The sequence below is a fragment of the Arvicola amphibius genome, chromosome 10, assembly GCF_903992535.2.
Source record: "Arvicola amphibius chromosome 10, mArvAmp1.2, whole genome shotgun sequence".
NCBI lineage: Eukaryota > Metazoa > Chordata > Mammalia > Rodentia > Cricetidae > Arvicola > Arvicola amphibius.
In genome coordinates this window covers 89345569-89361622 of record NC_052056.1, presented here as the reverse complement: position 1 = coordinate 89361622, position 16054 = coordinate 89345569, and the positions used below count along the sequence as shown (strand labels likewise).

At 44.5% G+C, this 16054-nt stretch overlaps 1 protein-coding gene across 1 annotated transcript in view; it reads left to right on the top strand.

The window, feature by feature from the left end:
- Galnt17 (polypeptide N-acetylgalactosaminyltransferase 17) overlaps positions 1-16054 on the top strand; it is a 425167-nt gene that overhangs the window by 208832 nt on the left and 200281 nt on the right. The gene's annotated exons all lie outside the window — the stretch shown is intronic.

The window sequence follows — 16054 nt, the reverse complement described above, 5'->3', positions numbered from 1 at the left end:
AGAAAGTATCTTACTGAGGAAAAATGCCTCTGTAAGATGTTTTCCTAATTAGTGATTGATGGGGAGAGTCCAGCCCACGGTGCCACCCCCAGGCAGGTGGTCCTGGATAGTATAAGAAAGCAGGCTCAGCAAGCAAGAGAGGCAAGCCAGTAAGCAGCACTTCTCCAGGGCCTCTGCTTCCAGTTCCTGCTTCCAGGTTCCTGCTTCCAGGTTCCTGCCTCCAGAGTCCCTTCACAAGAGCTCTAAGCTGAAATAAGCCCTTTCATGCCTGTGTTTCTTTTGATCAGATTGTTTTATCACATCCATGGAAACTCTAAGGCAGCACATATATCGTGTGTGTGTGTGTGTGTGTGTGTGTGTGTGTGTGTGTGTGTGTGCGTGCACATGCTTGCGCATGCATGTATAGGCTCAAGATTGCTGTGAGGGATTACCCTCCACTACACTCACCTTATTCTCATAGTCAAGGTCTCTCTGTCAAACCCAAAGCTAAGCTGGTCAATATGTCTCGTCTCCTTAGTTAGTTTACCTCAGGGATCACCTGCCTCTGCCTTTCAGGTGTTGAATTGCAGGTGGTCACCAGGGCCACCAGGTTGAGCTTCTGGGGAGCCCAACTCTGCTCTTCATCGGTGTGTGGCAAAGCACTTTAACTTTTTAAAAACCAGCCTCCAGATTAAAAAAAAAAACTGATTTCATTTTCATTTGTGTGTATGTGTGTGTGCATGCACGTATGTCCACACTGTAGGGACCCCTGGTAGACCCAAGAAAAGCTTCAGATGCCCCGGAACTGAAGGTATAGGCAGTAATAAACAGCCCGTTGTGGGTGTTGCGAACTTATGTCCTCTGAAAGAGCAGCAAGGACCCTTAACCACTGAATCAGCTCTCCAGCCCCTAGACTTCTTTTTCTCCCCTCAGACAGGGTTTTATCCTGTACTCCAGGAAACCCTCGCACTCACAGTGATCCTCCTGTCTCTGAAGCGCTGGAATTGCAGGAATGCTGACTGTATCTGGGTTGATCCTTTTGGCTTTGAGGACTCTCACTCTGAAACTCGGTCTGGCGTGGGACACCTGGTCTCCTGTCTCTGCCTCCTGAGCGCTGGGCCACAGGTGTCCATCAGCACACCTAATTGGTTCATTTGTATGTTTTCACTAATATGTATTAACTGTATGGAGGAATGGGTTTCGTCATACCATTTTCATACGTGTAAATAATATACTTTGGTGACAGTCACTGCCGTAGGACTCTTCTCATCTTCCCTTTTCCTCCTCTGCCCTCCCAACACCCCTGGGGGTCCCCCCCCTCTACGTGTGTCTTTCCCCTGCTTATCAGTTCCACATTTGAGTGATGACACCTTATCCTAGTCAGTTTGAATTCTCAACTCAACCCAGCCCATGAGCCTCTGCCTGGAGCACCTCAAGGGACGGAGAGCCCAGATCAGAATGGCCTGTGACCCTGTCTGTGGAAGATCTGTGTTTGGGTGTTAATGGCTGCACAAGGGCTCAGCCCATGGTGAGAGGTACAGTCCGTAGCAGGTGCTCCTGGGCAATATAAGAAAAGCAGCTATGCACAAGCTGTGGCGAGAGTCAGCACAGCGTTCCTCCAAGGTTACTTCAGGTTCACTTCTTGAATTCCCTCCCAGGATCCCTCAACACTGAACTGTGACCTGGAAGTATAAGGCCAGTTCCTTCCTCCTCGGGATTGTTTTAGTCAGAATGTCTTAGCACAGCAACACAAAGCAAACTAGAATACTGTCTCCTTATGTGCTCTTCCTTCCCTCCTTCCGGGTCTCCCGTTGCTTCAGCCTTGGATGTCTTAGCTCAGAGGTTCTCAACCTGTGGGTCGTGACCTCTTTAGGGGTCACATATCAGGTATACTGCATATCAGATATTTACATTATGGTTCATAATGGTAGCAAAATTAGAGTTATGAAGTAGCAATGAAAATAATTTGTATGGTTGGGGGGTCACCACAACATGAGGAACTGTGTTATAGGGTCATAGCATTAGGAAAGTTGAGAGACACTAACATAGCTCAACCCTCCAGTTTCCCCATCTTTTCGTAGAAAAGTCCTTTTCTTCTGCTTCCTTTGCTTTTTCCTTCATTTTCTTTTTGTTCCCCTCTCTACCACTGTCTTGAACTCTTCCTGCTCTCATAACGTTAGTTCCCAGTAGTCTTTTTTTTTTTAATTCCCCAAAAGTTCCCTTCTATAACATATTGTCTTGACTTAAGGGAAGCAATATGTTTTCTTATTCCCTGCAGGATGGTAATACTGTGTGTGTGTGTGTGTGTGTGTGTGTGTGTGTGTGTTTGTGTGTGTGTGTGCGCACGTGCGTGCACATGTGTGTGTGTGTGCGTGCGTGAACATGTGTGTGTGTGTGTGTGTGTGTGTGTGTGTCTGTTTGATTTTGCTTTTAGTTTTTCTTCCTGGACAGTCAGTCCATTCCCACAAATGGCCTTTCTCTCTCTCATCTTTACTTTTTAATCTTCTGAGTTGGCAGCTTGCCCCAGATGTCTAAGATGTCCATGGAGCCCCGTTTTCTACTCATAGTGACCCCTGAAATGACACTTGCGCAACCAGGAGTTGGGTGAAGGTGGAGATTTACCAATTAATGAGCACCGAAGTTCAGTGAAGGTGAGCAAAGTCCTGGAGACAGTAGCGATTGCTGTATAGCATTCTGTGCTGGTGAGCTCAACACTTCAGATGGCTAAACTATGAGCTCTCGTGCTGTTTTATCGTAATTTTAATTGATTTTTATTTTTTCTATGGTGCTGAGGATGAAATCTAAAACTTTGCTGTACTATGCCTTCAACTTCTCACAGGGAAGAGTTTAGACTAGTACTCTGCCCTGAGTCACACCCTACCCTCTCACCGGGGGGGATTCTAGGCAGGTGCTCTACCACTGAGCCACACCCCAGCCCCTCACTGGGGGATTCTAGGCAGGTGCTCTACTGATGAGCTACTTCTCCAACCTTGATTGTTTTTATTGTTTTGTTGAGACAGAGTCTTACTATGTAGCTCAGGCTGGCCTTGAGCTCATGTGCCTCCTGCCTCAGTTTTCCCAGTGCTGGAACTTATGGATGTGTCCTACCTTATCTAGTGATTATCACACATTTTATAAAGTTGATTAGACAGAATCATGGACTAAAATTTCTAAAACTGTGAACCAAAATAGAACTTTTCTTTCCATGTGTATAAAAAAAAATGCATTTTATTGCCAGAAAACTGACTAACACCCTACCTGCGACCAGGCATCATCTTGTAAGTTTCTGTGATCTGGTTGGTTATATAACTTGTCACTGACACTGCCTTTAGAACTAGCACACCTGACAGTGGGTGGCCTCTCTTGTTCAGTTGTGTTCAAAAGTTGAAAGCAGTGTGGCTTGGGTTAAAAAACTTTTTTTTTATTTTTTGAGTGGAAGGTTCTACCCTCTGGACTTCTAGAAAGGATTTTGGAAAAGCATCCACCTGGCATTGTTCGCTTTTCTTCTGGGTTTATAATTGCAGCGATAGAAGAAGTCTTATGTTTGCAGGAGATAGCATTCTCCCTGTGTGGGTGAGGCCCTGACTGACAGGGCGGGAGATGCCCTGTTATCACACAGCTCCATGCTCGGCCAGGCTCTCATCCTGTGAACATCACCTACCTTTCCTCCTCCCTGGAAAGAGCTTCCCTAATCATAAGCCATTCTCATTGTTGCCCCCAGCCAGATCACTGCAGTTTGACAGCCCATGCTCGGTGGCTGTGTCACCGTGGTTAAGTGACACATTTGCATTTCCATGCTTGTGCTTTTAGGCTACATGATGAAGGAAGAGGAAAGGACCATGCATATACCAGAGAGAGAGAGAGAGAGAGAGAGAGGGAGAGAGAGAGAAAGACCTAGCCAAAGCCTTCTGTGCCACCTGACTCTAAAAAGAAGACGGGCTCAAGAGATGGCTCGGTGGTTAAGAGCACTTGCTGATCTTGCAGAGGAGCTGAATTTGAGTGGCTCACAACTACCTGTAACTCCAGCTCTAGGGGATTTGACACTTTCTTCTGACCTTCATGGGCATCTGCACCCACTTGTATGCACCCACCCACCCCACTCACACACACACACACACACACACACACACACACACACACACGGAGAGAGAGAGAGAGAGAGAGAGAGAGAGAGAGAGAGAGAGAGAGAGAGAGAGAGAGAAATCTTTTTTTAAAAAAAGGTAAACGGGACAAATGCAGCAGTAACAAACACCATTTAATTTTGAATTTTGAAGCAAATATAAACTTAAATGAAATGATGCGCTAAGTCCTTTCTGCCTCTACCTTAGTAATGTCTGCCATTACATTCAGGACTTCCATTGACTCGAGTTTGATCTGAAGATCTCATCCTGACTCCAACTGCTCTGTAGTTGTTGTGTTTTATTGTGTGTTGTGTTCTATTGTGGTCTTCATTTATTTGTTTTTCACCTTCCGAAGAGTAACCCCTGGGCTTTGTGAAATCCATCACTGGAAGACTCCATGCAAGTGCTCCACTGCTGAGCAATGACCCCAGTCCCTCCCTGTTGGATTCTAGGCAGGGTCTCTCCCACTGAGCCACACCCCAGCCCACACTGGGGGATTCTAGGCAGGGGCTCTACCACTGAGCCACACCCCAGCCCCTCACTGGGGGATTCTCGGCAGGTGCTCTACCACTGAGCCATACCCCAGCCCCTCACTGGAGGATTCTAGGCAGGGGCTCTACCACTGAGTCACACCCCAGCCCTTCACTGGGGGATTCTAGGCAAGGGCTCTACCACTGAGCCACACCCCAGTCCCTCACTGGGGGATTCTAGGCAGGGGCTCTACCACTGAGCCACACCCTAGCCCCTCACTGGGGGATTCTGGGCAGGGGCTCTACCACTGGGCCACAGCCCAGCCCCTCACTGGGGATTCTAGGCAGGTGCCGTACTGGTGGGATGCGCACTCAACCCCTTACAGAGAGCTTCAGTTCCTTTGCTGCTCACTTCTGTTGCTGTTGCTGTTTGTTTCTGAGACAGGTCTCTTAGTTGTTAGCGCCTTGGTAAGATATTAGACTGGATCTCCAGCGCACTCCGGGATCCACCAGTTTCCACCTTTCCTGGCCTAGAATTCCTACTAAACATTACCATGGCCAGCAATTCTTTTTTTTTTTTTTTAAATGTAGATTCTGGAGAATTGGTCCTGATCCTTGTAGAGCAGTGGTTCTCAACCTGTGGGTCATGACCCCCAAAGACAATCAGAACACACAACTATTTACACTGTGATTCATAACAGTAGCAAAGTTAAAGTTATAAAGTAGCAATGAAGACAGTTGGGGGTCCCCACAACTTGAGGAACTGTATCAAAGTGTCGCAGCAATTAGAAGGGTTGAGAACCACTGTTGGAGAGTAATTATTATCCTAACAGAGTTGCCCCCCCCCCATCTCTGTTACATATCTTTCTATGTTTCCCTTTGGTAGAAGAGATGTGTCCATTTCTACAAGCCATTTATGGAACACCCGTGCAACACTTCAGTGTGGGCATTTCCTGAAAACACTGGGCATTTTGCATAGGACTTTCACTAAAAGCCCAGACTCTCTAACACCAGAAAAGGGAAACTGGTCACATGACTTGCTTTAGTTATTCCATCCCGGACTGTCAACTGCATTTAAAGAAAACTCAAGGAAGGAGCAGCCTGGTGCTGAGACGCCTCCCTGTGGTCTCCGGAGCTTTTCCTGTCTTTGATTTGTTCTGCTTTCACTCCTTAATGATGGCAACTCCTGCTATTTCAAGGGAAGAGGTTTGCTGGCTTCAGAGCCTTCAGAATCAATATCACAGTAAATAAGAAACATAATGAAAGAAAAACACACTCCAGCCTGTAGACAAATTTTATCGCTTAAGTTCATATGTTGTTAGGGTCGGCTGCAGACAGCAGATTTTTGACTGCTTGTGTCCCCTTCCTCCGTGTGTGTGTGTGTGTGTGTGTGTGTGTGTGTGTGTGTGTGTGTGTGTGTGTGTATGAATATATAGGTCAGAGGACTGGCTCAGATCAGATACCATTTCTCAGGTGCTCGCTACTTCTTTCTTCTTTCTTTCTTTCCTTCTTTCCTTTCTTTTCCTTCCTTTTCTTTTTCTTTTTTTTTTTTGAGATAGTATTTGTCGCTCATCTGGAACTAATAAACCTCATAGATCTGCCTGTTTTGGCCTCCCAAGCACTAGGATTACAAGTTTGTTCTGAACATTGTTTTTTCAAAAAAAAAAAAAAGAAGAAAGAAAGAAAAACGACTTGTGGGGGTTGAATTTAGGTCCTCATGACTGTATGGCAGGCACTTTACTCACTGAGAGGTCTCCAGACCTTGACTGTTTTTGTGTGGACAGAATGGCAGATGCCATCTTAATTTGTGATAGCCACTTGAAGACAGAATGAGGCTTCCTTGTCAGTTTCTGTAACTTGTACTTATCTACTATTTTTTTTAAAAAAATAAACATATTTATTTATCTGTGGGCATGCATGCTGCAGAACATGCGTGGCATCAGAAGATGATTGGGTGGTCAGTTCTCTCACGTGGGTGTCGGGTTGTTAAGCTTGGGAGCAAGTGCCTCTATGCACTGAGCTGTCTCACTGGCACCCAAGGGGAAATTCTGAATGGAAGAAGCAGAAAGTGGGAATTTTTTTTTAAACAATGGAGTTCAAAGCCACAGAGGTTTTTCCTTTCCCCAGCGTCCCTCTTCATGGGTTCACAACTTGGAGTAATGGATTGAGTTCAGCCCTTTGGTATTCTGAACTTCATGTCTCCTCTACTTCTTTTGTGCCTTTGGATTTCTGATTTCTTTCCTTTGATCTCACCATATAGCATTGCCTGTAAATGCTTTCATATACCACAAAAAAATCATTCCTTTTAAACCTTCTCCAGTCTTTTCTGAAGCTTCTGACTCTTGCCTCTCCCCCACTCCCTTTTATTCCAACCCTTTTCTTCATAGTCAACAAGTACATTATTTAAGATGGTAAAGCTGGGGGATGCTCAGAGAATAAAATGTGTGAGATACCCTTCTTCTGTGTTATTACATTCCACAAGTGTGTGTGTGTGTGTGTGTGTGTGTGTTATGCATGCAGGTATATATGTGTGTGTTCATGTGTATATAGGCACACTCGTGTGTACATGTTCATACATACATATGGGGGGGGCAAGAGCTGATATTATGTGCCTTCCTTGATCACTCTCCTCTTTATTTACTGAGGCACGGTCTCTCACTGACCCCAGATCTCACCAACTCCAGCTAGTCTGACTAGCTAGCTTGCCTCAGGCATCCCTCTTCTCTGCCTCCCAAGTACTGGATTACAGGTAGCCACCATACATACCTGGTTTTTACTTGGGTTCTGAGAATCTAAATTCCAGTCTTCCAGTTTGCACACAGCAAACATTTTATCTGCTAAGCCGTCTCCATGGCCCAATATCAAGGAGGCATTCCTGTGTGTGTCCTTGCTCTGGATCTACTTTGATTCTGAGATCCCAGAGATGGACATGTCCACGTCTCAGCAATGGGACTATTGCAAGACTTCTGTGACATCACGACTCATCCAGTTTGGTGATGGTGAGGTTCCTCTTCATTGCCAACTTGAACGTATTGCCTCTGATATGCCTCTGGTTGTACCTGTAAGGGTGTTTTCAGGGAAGAATAACTTAAGACCGAAAACCCTGAATGTATGCAGGCAATCCTATAATTTTTGGTCTCAGAATTAACAAAAAGAAAGTCAGATGAGCCCCACTGTTCCCCCTTTCTCTGTGTCTTTACTCACTACAATGTGAATAGGCAGCCTCAGGCTCCTCCTGCCATACCCTCCCTACCATGACAGAATGAATCCTTTAAAACTGTGGGCCAAAATAAAACCTCTTCTTGTGAGGCCTTGGTCATAGCTCTGAGAAGAGTAACTAACACAGTGGTGTTATCTAAAACCCCACAGTGTTCCCTGGATACCCCAAACTGGTGAGCCATCTTGATTAGCCCATATGCCACTACTACAGGAAGCATTGGCTGCTGTCAGCAAAAGGCAACCTAGAAGGGTCAATAACCACTTCTAATCCAGAAATGAGCCTGCACTTCTGGACCAGCATCCTATGAGTGATGGAGACCCCTGTAGATGGAGGCTGCACTTCTGTTTCCCAGCCACCCAGACCCGAATAATTACACAAAACTTTATGAATTACAACATTGTCTGTCCAACAGCTCAGGCATATTCCTAGCTAGCTCTTACATCTTAAATTAACCCATTTATATTATTTTATATTTTACCACGAGGCTCGTGGTTTGGTACTCCACATCTTGCTTCTTGGGTGGCTACATGGTGTCTACCTGACTCAGCCTTCTTTCTCCCTGCATTCAGTTTAGTTTTCCCACCTAGCTATATTCTGCCATGCCATAGGCCAAAGCCGCTTCTTTATTAGCCAACGATAATAAAACATTCATAGCATACATTGGGGATCACAACCTATCCCTCTTCACCATCAGGATTTTAGGTTCCAAATGGAGTGCTGTGTTAGTTAGCTTTAATTGTCAACTTTTACAACTCGAATCACTTGGGGGAGAGTCTTAGTGAAGGATAGTCCTCACTGGCTGGGCTGTGGATATATCTGTAGGGGGGTAGTCTTGTTTCTTAAATATCTTATATTTATTAAAACTTTATTGTAAAGAACTTGCAAATAAAAAACTATCACACAATGAAATTGACCAAACTCAAAGTCTATACATCTCAAAGACAACAATGATAATAGCAAAACTTCCATATAGTTGGAATACCCATTCTGAAGCTTTGGGACTTCACATTGGATTTGAAACTTCCAATATTGATTGTATTTTTATGGCTATCCACCAAGAAAAAAATACAAACAAAAAATGAAAACTCCATGACAGAGTTAAAACTAGAAAAACAATTCATTTTACATCTTCTTTCATGACTCAATACACATGTCCACCACATGTATTCAGCCCTTCCTTATCACCCAATATTTACCTGTCATTATTTCCTTTTATGCATGTTATATTATACAAGTGGGGGATTGTCTTGGTTGTTAATTGATTTGGGAAGACCCAGCCCAGAGTAGGTGGCAACATTCTCTAGTCAGGGGTTTTTTGAACTGCAAAAGAGTAGAGAAATAAAGTTTAGCATAGGTAGGCAAGCAAGTAAGCAAGCAAACATGCATGCATGCATGCATATGCATGCATTTCTGTCTGCTCTTGACTATGGCTATGATGTGACTAGCTGTTTAAAGCAATGATAGACTGTAACCTGGATTGTGAGTTTAAGTAAATCTTTCTTCCTCTAGGTTTCTTGATGACAGGTGTTTTATTATAGCAACAGAAATATAACTAGGACAAAGGGCATGTATTTTTCCGGGTATTTTACACTTAGTCACATTTGTTCTACATATATCCCTAGGTGGGGAGCAAGACAGGACACACTGGCAATTTTTCCAAATGTGCTTCAGAGCCTCTGAAAGGAGTGTATCCTCAAGACAAATCTATGACAGGTGTCAAAAGGTTCCCATGAACAGAGAGATGCCAAATATCATAATTTCACAGGAGTCAGATGTGGGCAAATACATCACTTACAAATGTCATAAGCGTGGAAAGTTTACTGACTCTTTCTTAGCCCCTTTGCACTGCTATGACAAAACCCTTGAGACTGGTTAATTAATGGCAGTGTAGAATTTAGTGTTTGTGGTTCTGAGACCCAGGAAGTCCCATGTCAAGGCACCAGGATATTAGGTCTATAGTGAAGGCCTGGTCTGTATTTGTATCTTTACAGAGCAAAAGGGATCAGCTAGTTTTTGTGGATCTTTTGTAAGGGTATGAATCTCATTCATGAGCCTCCCTGTTATACATTCATCTCTCATTAAGGAGGATAGCTTCTATCGCTGTTGTTACACCACTGGACCTTGAAACAGAGCCTTGTACATGATCAGCAAGAGCACTACTAACTGGGCCACAACCCCAGGTCATCACTGGAACAATTAGGCAGGTGATCAACCACTGAGCCACAACCTCAAACCCTCTCTGGAGAGTCTAGGCAAGAACACCACTGCTGAACCTTCACTGTGGGATTCTCAGCAGGTGCTCTACCAGTGAGCAATACCCCAGCCCCTCTCTGGGGGGATTCTATGTATCATTCTACTTCTGAACTATATCCTTTGTCCCTCTTCAGATTTTATTTTGAGACTTTATCTCATTATGTAGCCTAGTCTGACCTTGAACTCACAATTCTCTTGTCAAGTACTGATGTTACAGACACATTCCACGATGCATGGTCAGGAGTTTAGTTCCCATCTTATGTCACTGGGGTGACACACACCCTCTCTGGACCTCCACTTCCTTATCTATAAACTGATGATCAGAACCCTTTTACTTAGACAGACCTGCCAAGTGGGCAGGAAGAGTTGGAATAGGTAAAGTCATAGTCACCAATGGCCCTCAATAAAGACTCGGGACACATTAAAGAAAGAATCATGGCTTGCTAAAGTCTGTGAGACATTCTCATTAGATTATGAAAGGGGGTCTAATCTCATTGAATGGTATATTCTGGAGCCTTTCCTGATTAGCTGACATTTTTACTCAGCTTCATTAGCAATTTGGGAATATAAATATTTCATTAGTGACACATCCAAGCCGAGTGCTTGGGATGTTTAAAAAAACAGTGGTTGTCAGGGTAGGGACTCTGTCTTGCTAAAGCCCCTCTCACCAGGCTTATAGTTTTGACTCCCCCTTGTTCGGGATACGCTTCACAGACACCTATAGGTTTATGTATTATATAAAGAAATTATCTTATCTTTTTTTTAAATTATATGTATGTCTGTGTGGGACATGTGCATATGTGAATTCAGGTGCCTGTGGAGGCCAGAAGGAGGCGTCAGATCCCCTGGAACTGGAGTACAGGTGATTCTAAGTGTCCTGACATGGTGGATCCTCTGGAAGAGCAGTGTTCACTTTTAACCACGGAGCCATCTCTCCAGCCCATACTTTTGTAAAAGTATAAAAATAAGAGCATTTGTTTCTTGTCTAAAGAGGAATCTCCCAAAGTATATAAATTTCAGTCCCACAAATATGAATTTATTTATTTTAAAGGACAAAAGCAAATCCTAATTTTTAAATATTCTTTCATTTATTTGTATATATGTGTATGTGTGTGTAGGAGCACTTGTGTATCAGGATACATGTGTAATCACACATACAGAAGGGTAGAGGACAACTTTGGCTGTTCTTCAGGCATTGTTGGCTTTGATTTGTTTGTTTGTTTTTGAGACAGTATCTCTCACTGGCTTGGAACACACAATCCACCAGTCTCAACCTCCCTAGAGCTAGAATTATAAGCCACGATACTATGCATACCTGGCTTTAAAAAAAATACCAAAATCCATTCTTTTTAATTGTGTGTGTGCATGTGCATGTGTGTGCATGTTCGTGTGTGTACATGTGCATGTGTGCTCGTGCGTGTGTGTGCACACAAGAATGTGAGTATTCTTGAAGTCCAGAGAAAGGTGCTGTATCTCCCGGAGCTGTGATTACAGGTAGTTTGAGAGCTGCCTTGTGTATTCTGGGAACCAACCCCCTGTCCTCTGTAAGAACAACACATGCTCTTAAGGACTGAGACCTCTCTCCAGCCTCATGCCTGACTTTTTGATCCCCATGGACTCTGGGGATCAAAATCAGTTCTTTGGGCTTTTGCACTAAGTACTCCACCCAACAAGCCCTCTCTGTTATTCCCAACCCCTAATTTTGAAAATAATATTTAGAAATGTTGTTATTGGTTTATCACAGAGGGGAACGCATGGTGGCTAGAGGGGCTTTTAGCTGAGGTGGTCCACACAGCGGCTGGAGGGAGGGTGTCAAGTGATAGAGAGCAAGGGGTGGCTCACTCTGATCCAGGTGGAGCAGGAAGCTGCAGAAATAGAGCGTCAGCCCTCACCTGGCTTGTTTTTCTCACCTTCTTCTGTTTTAAGCAGCCTGCACTGTGTGTGACTTTCCTAGACATACATCTATTTGCTCCAGAGTGAGAATACATAGCAGACCAAAATAACGATTCTATCAAAATCCAACCGATAAACCAATGAGTTTTCTTGGTGTTATTAATTGGATTTTCTAGGTGTTATTATTATTGGGTGACTGGTTACTTACAGAGAAGGGATGGCTCAAGTGTAGCTACATCACCAACAATCCCATCCCCATAGGGATGGCGACTAGGGAAAGCTGAAGCCCTGGAGTTCTCTTGCATGACTTGCTGGCGACTCAACGGCTCTCCTCCCAGCAGCTCCTCCCCCAGTGCTTTTCAGTGCTTCTGTAACACCGACGGGGAAGGGTCTGGTGACTCCTGAGTCTCATGCCCCCTTGGACGAAATTGCTGCTCAACGATGGCAGGGTGCCATTACCATTAAAGATGGGCTCCCCCACCCCATCTGTTAATCATCTCACCTCTGGAAATTTCTACAGACATACCCCAAAGATGTCTCAGTAAATCTAATCAAGGCAGCTGTGAAGGTTAGCTAGGCATTGGTCCTGGTTTGGCTGTGTTTTCTACAGTTGTGAGTGGGCTGGTTATTTTAGGCATAAAGATCTTCCCTTGCACACCTGGGAATCCAGGAATTTTAAGTCTATTTTTTGTAACTGATTTGCACATACATAAGATATGAAAATATCTCAGGAAAAAAAATGATGCTCAGGAAGTGTAAAGTATCCTGATGAGCGTCTGTGATAAAACCGTGTCTTCTGAGCTGAGTGTCATTGAATCCCCATCTCAGCGAACAGGGAGCCCTCACCACAGATACAATCAAAGGCAGGTATGGGAAAGTTATGAGGTGCTAACAAGATGCGGGTACTCAGTGCTGCAATCCACTCACCCAGCCTGAAGGGATTTTGTTTTGAGGTCAAGTTCACATAGCTGAGGATGACCCCAAACTCCCAATTCTTCTGCCTCTACCACCAGAACACTGAGATTTCAAGTAGGGAATCACAATGAACAGTTTCCATTGGAAGGTCCCATTGGGAGGAGGAAGCGTATCTAAGTGTTATATTAGATCCTTCCAGATAGGTGGTAGCTTTTGGTGACCCAGGAGAGTGCAGAGAACTAACTAGGAGCAAGGATCAACCATGGAGAAATTGATCGGTGGTGTCTTACTTAGCTTTAACCGTCACCTTGACATTGCCTAAAGTCGCCTTAATTAAGGGACTGTCCAGGTCGGATTAGCAATCGGCATGTTGCAGGGAGGAACATTCTCTTGATTTTTATTAATATAAGAGAGCCCAGCCCACTGTGGGTGGCACCAATCCCTGGGTAGGTTGTCTCGGGCTGTGTAAGAAAGCCAGACAAACATGAACCTGTTGGAGATCCAGCAAGGAGCATCCCTGGTGATTCCTATTGTACTTCCTTGGCTGAGAGTGAGTCCTCTGGTCAGAGGTGATGCTGCATAGAATTACAAGCAGTCCTGCTTTCAGGTTCGTGCTTAAGTTCCTGCCCTAGCTTGCCTCAATGATGGCCTAGGAATGGGAAGTATAAGTCAAATGAATTCTCTCTTCCCTAAGTTGCTTTTGGCCAGAGTGATTTCTTACTGCAACAGAATGAAACTAGCACATATTGGAACACATGCATGCGCATGCACACACACATATTTCAAGAAAATAGAAAATAATTATCTTTATAAAAGTGACTGAGATGGCAAGACAGCTAAGCAAGTGAAGTTCCTTGTTACACAAGCCAACCACCTGAGCGCAACCCTGGAACTCACATGCAGGTGGAAGAACAGAACTAGTTCCACAAAGCTGCCTTCTGGTCTCCCCACATGTGTGCCACACACACACACACACACACACACACACACACACACACACACACACACACCTCTTCCCTTCTACCATGGGAGATAAAATGTCTTTGAAATACTTTAAGAGTGAGCAAGGCTAGCAGACACAAGAGGAAAACTCTGAGACAGAAAACATTATCAGTGGTCACCGGGGGCTAGGGCAGGGGAAAATGAAAGTCTTTAAAGCAGTGGTTCTCAACCTTACTAATGCTGCGACTCTTGGATACACTGTGGTGACCCCCTCCACCAGCTATAAAATGATTTCCATTGCTACTTCATAACTATAATTTGTTAGTGTTAAGAATCACAATTTAAATACCTGATATTTCCAATGGTCTTAGGCGACCCCTGAGAAAGGGTCGTTCTACCACCCCAGAAGGGTTGCGACCCCCAGGTTGAGAACCACTGCTTTGGCGGACTTGGGATTTATGATTGACATGATCGAACATTCCTAGGACATGTTGGGTGTGCTTAAGACTACTGACCTGAACATTTTTTTTCAGATGTTTCCAATGGCACCTTTTTGTTATGTGTGCTTCTGAAACTTTCTGTGTCGGCATAAGACCCCTCAGCAAACCCCGCTGAGGCTGGCTCTATTACACCAGCTTCAAGACAAGCCAGGGAACTTGCACTTCCCCAGGCTCCCAGGTGACTCGGACTCTGAGGATGCCTCGCTTGGAGGCAGCCCCCCTTGTTCTGTTTTCTAATTGGAACACGCCATATGCGCTGTTTGCTCAGTCCCAGCTGCCACAACCCACACGTTCCCAGGGAGCAGCAGGTCCCTTATCTCAGCAGCTGTTGGCAGGGAGTGATGTCAGTAATCAGATTGGGGGGGGGGGTGGCTGATGGCAGCAACAGTAATAAAACCCTGATTTGGGCATTACAGTTGTCACCTACTGCTTACCTGAAATTTTGCATTCTACAGTTTGGGTTACCTTCAGTCAATTATGGTGCAAATATTTTAAAAATTAAGTAGAAACTTACAAAACCAAATAGTCTATAGGATTTAAAGATTTGTTTAGTTCTATGCCCATACACTCACATAGACAAACACATACACACCCAAACACACACACACACACACACAACACTGATGCACATGCACACAACTTCTCAAGCTATAACTTAGACCTGACGTGCAAATTGATGTTCTAGAACACTCTCAAGCTCAGACCAATTCTTTATGCATCCGTAGGTTGCAAGATCAGAGGCTTTGATTATTCTCAGCCCACAGCCCTAACGACTGTGAGGGTGGAGAGGTGAGGTTGTGTGCAGTGTGACTCCATGAACTCCATTCAGTCCCTGACGGAATGGCCACCTCCCAAGCCCATGTACATGTGGCCATTTGCATTGGTTTTGAAAGTAGGTGGAGCGAGTCTCCTGGGTTAGCCCTTGTTCCTGAACAGGGTCTTGAGACAAGGGAATACCAAGGGAGTATTCTGTAACATTGAGGAGCATTAGGAGTCTGGATAGAATTCTGTAATAACAACCTCCCCTGTTAGTTTGAACCCTTCTCATTTCCAGTTTACACTAAGCCTGGATGGCAATTGTTGCTTTTATTGCTAAGAAGCAGATGCTCCCCCCTTGCTCGTCCCTTCTGATCATGGGTGGCATCTGCTTCCTCCTCCCCCTCTCCAACTCCCCCAAATACTGTTTATGAAAACCCTCAGCCACATAAGGATTCCCAAATGGCACCTGGCCAATTTAGTATTGGATTTCCTCTAGTCCTGGAAGGTAAACATTTATCTCTGCAGAAATAGGTTTTTGTTTTCTTATTTGAGTTTGTCTTGAGGAAAAAAAGAAACTTATACCAAGTGTTAGTCTTACTTAATTTATTTTTTTTCCAGTCTTGGGAATTGAAGTGCTCTACCACTGAGCAGCACCTCCAGTCCTTTTTATTTGTGTGTGTGTGTGTGTGTGTGTTATATGCATGCATGTGCACACATGTACTCCTGTGTAGGCATGTGTTGAGGTCAGGGTTGATGCTGGGTGTTTTCTTCCTTAATCTCTCTCCACTTTAATCCCTTGAAACAAGGTCTCTCACTAAACCTGGTGTTAGACTGGCCATCAAGGAATCTTCTAGTATCCACCCTCCCCCACCTACTATTGGGACTACAGGCTCATGCCACCATGCCTGGCTTTTTTTTTTTTTTTTTTTTTATTTTTTTGGTTTTTCGAGACAGAGTTTCTCTGTGGCTTTGGAGCCTGTCCTGGAACTAGCTCTTGTAGAC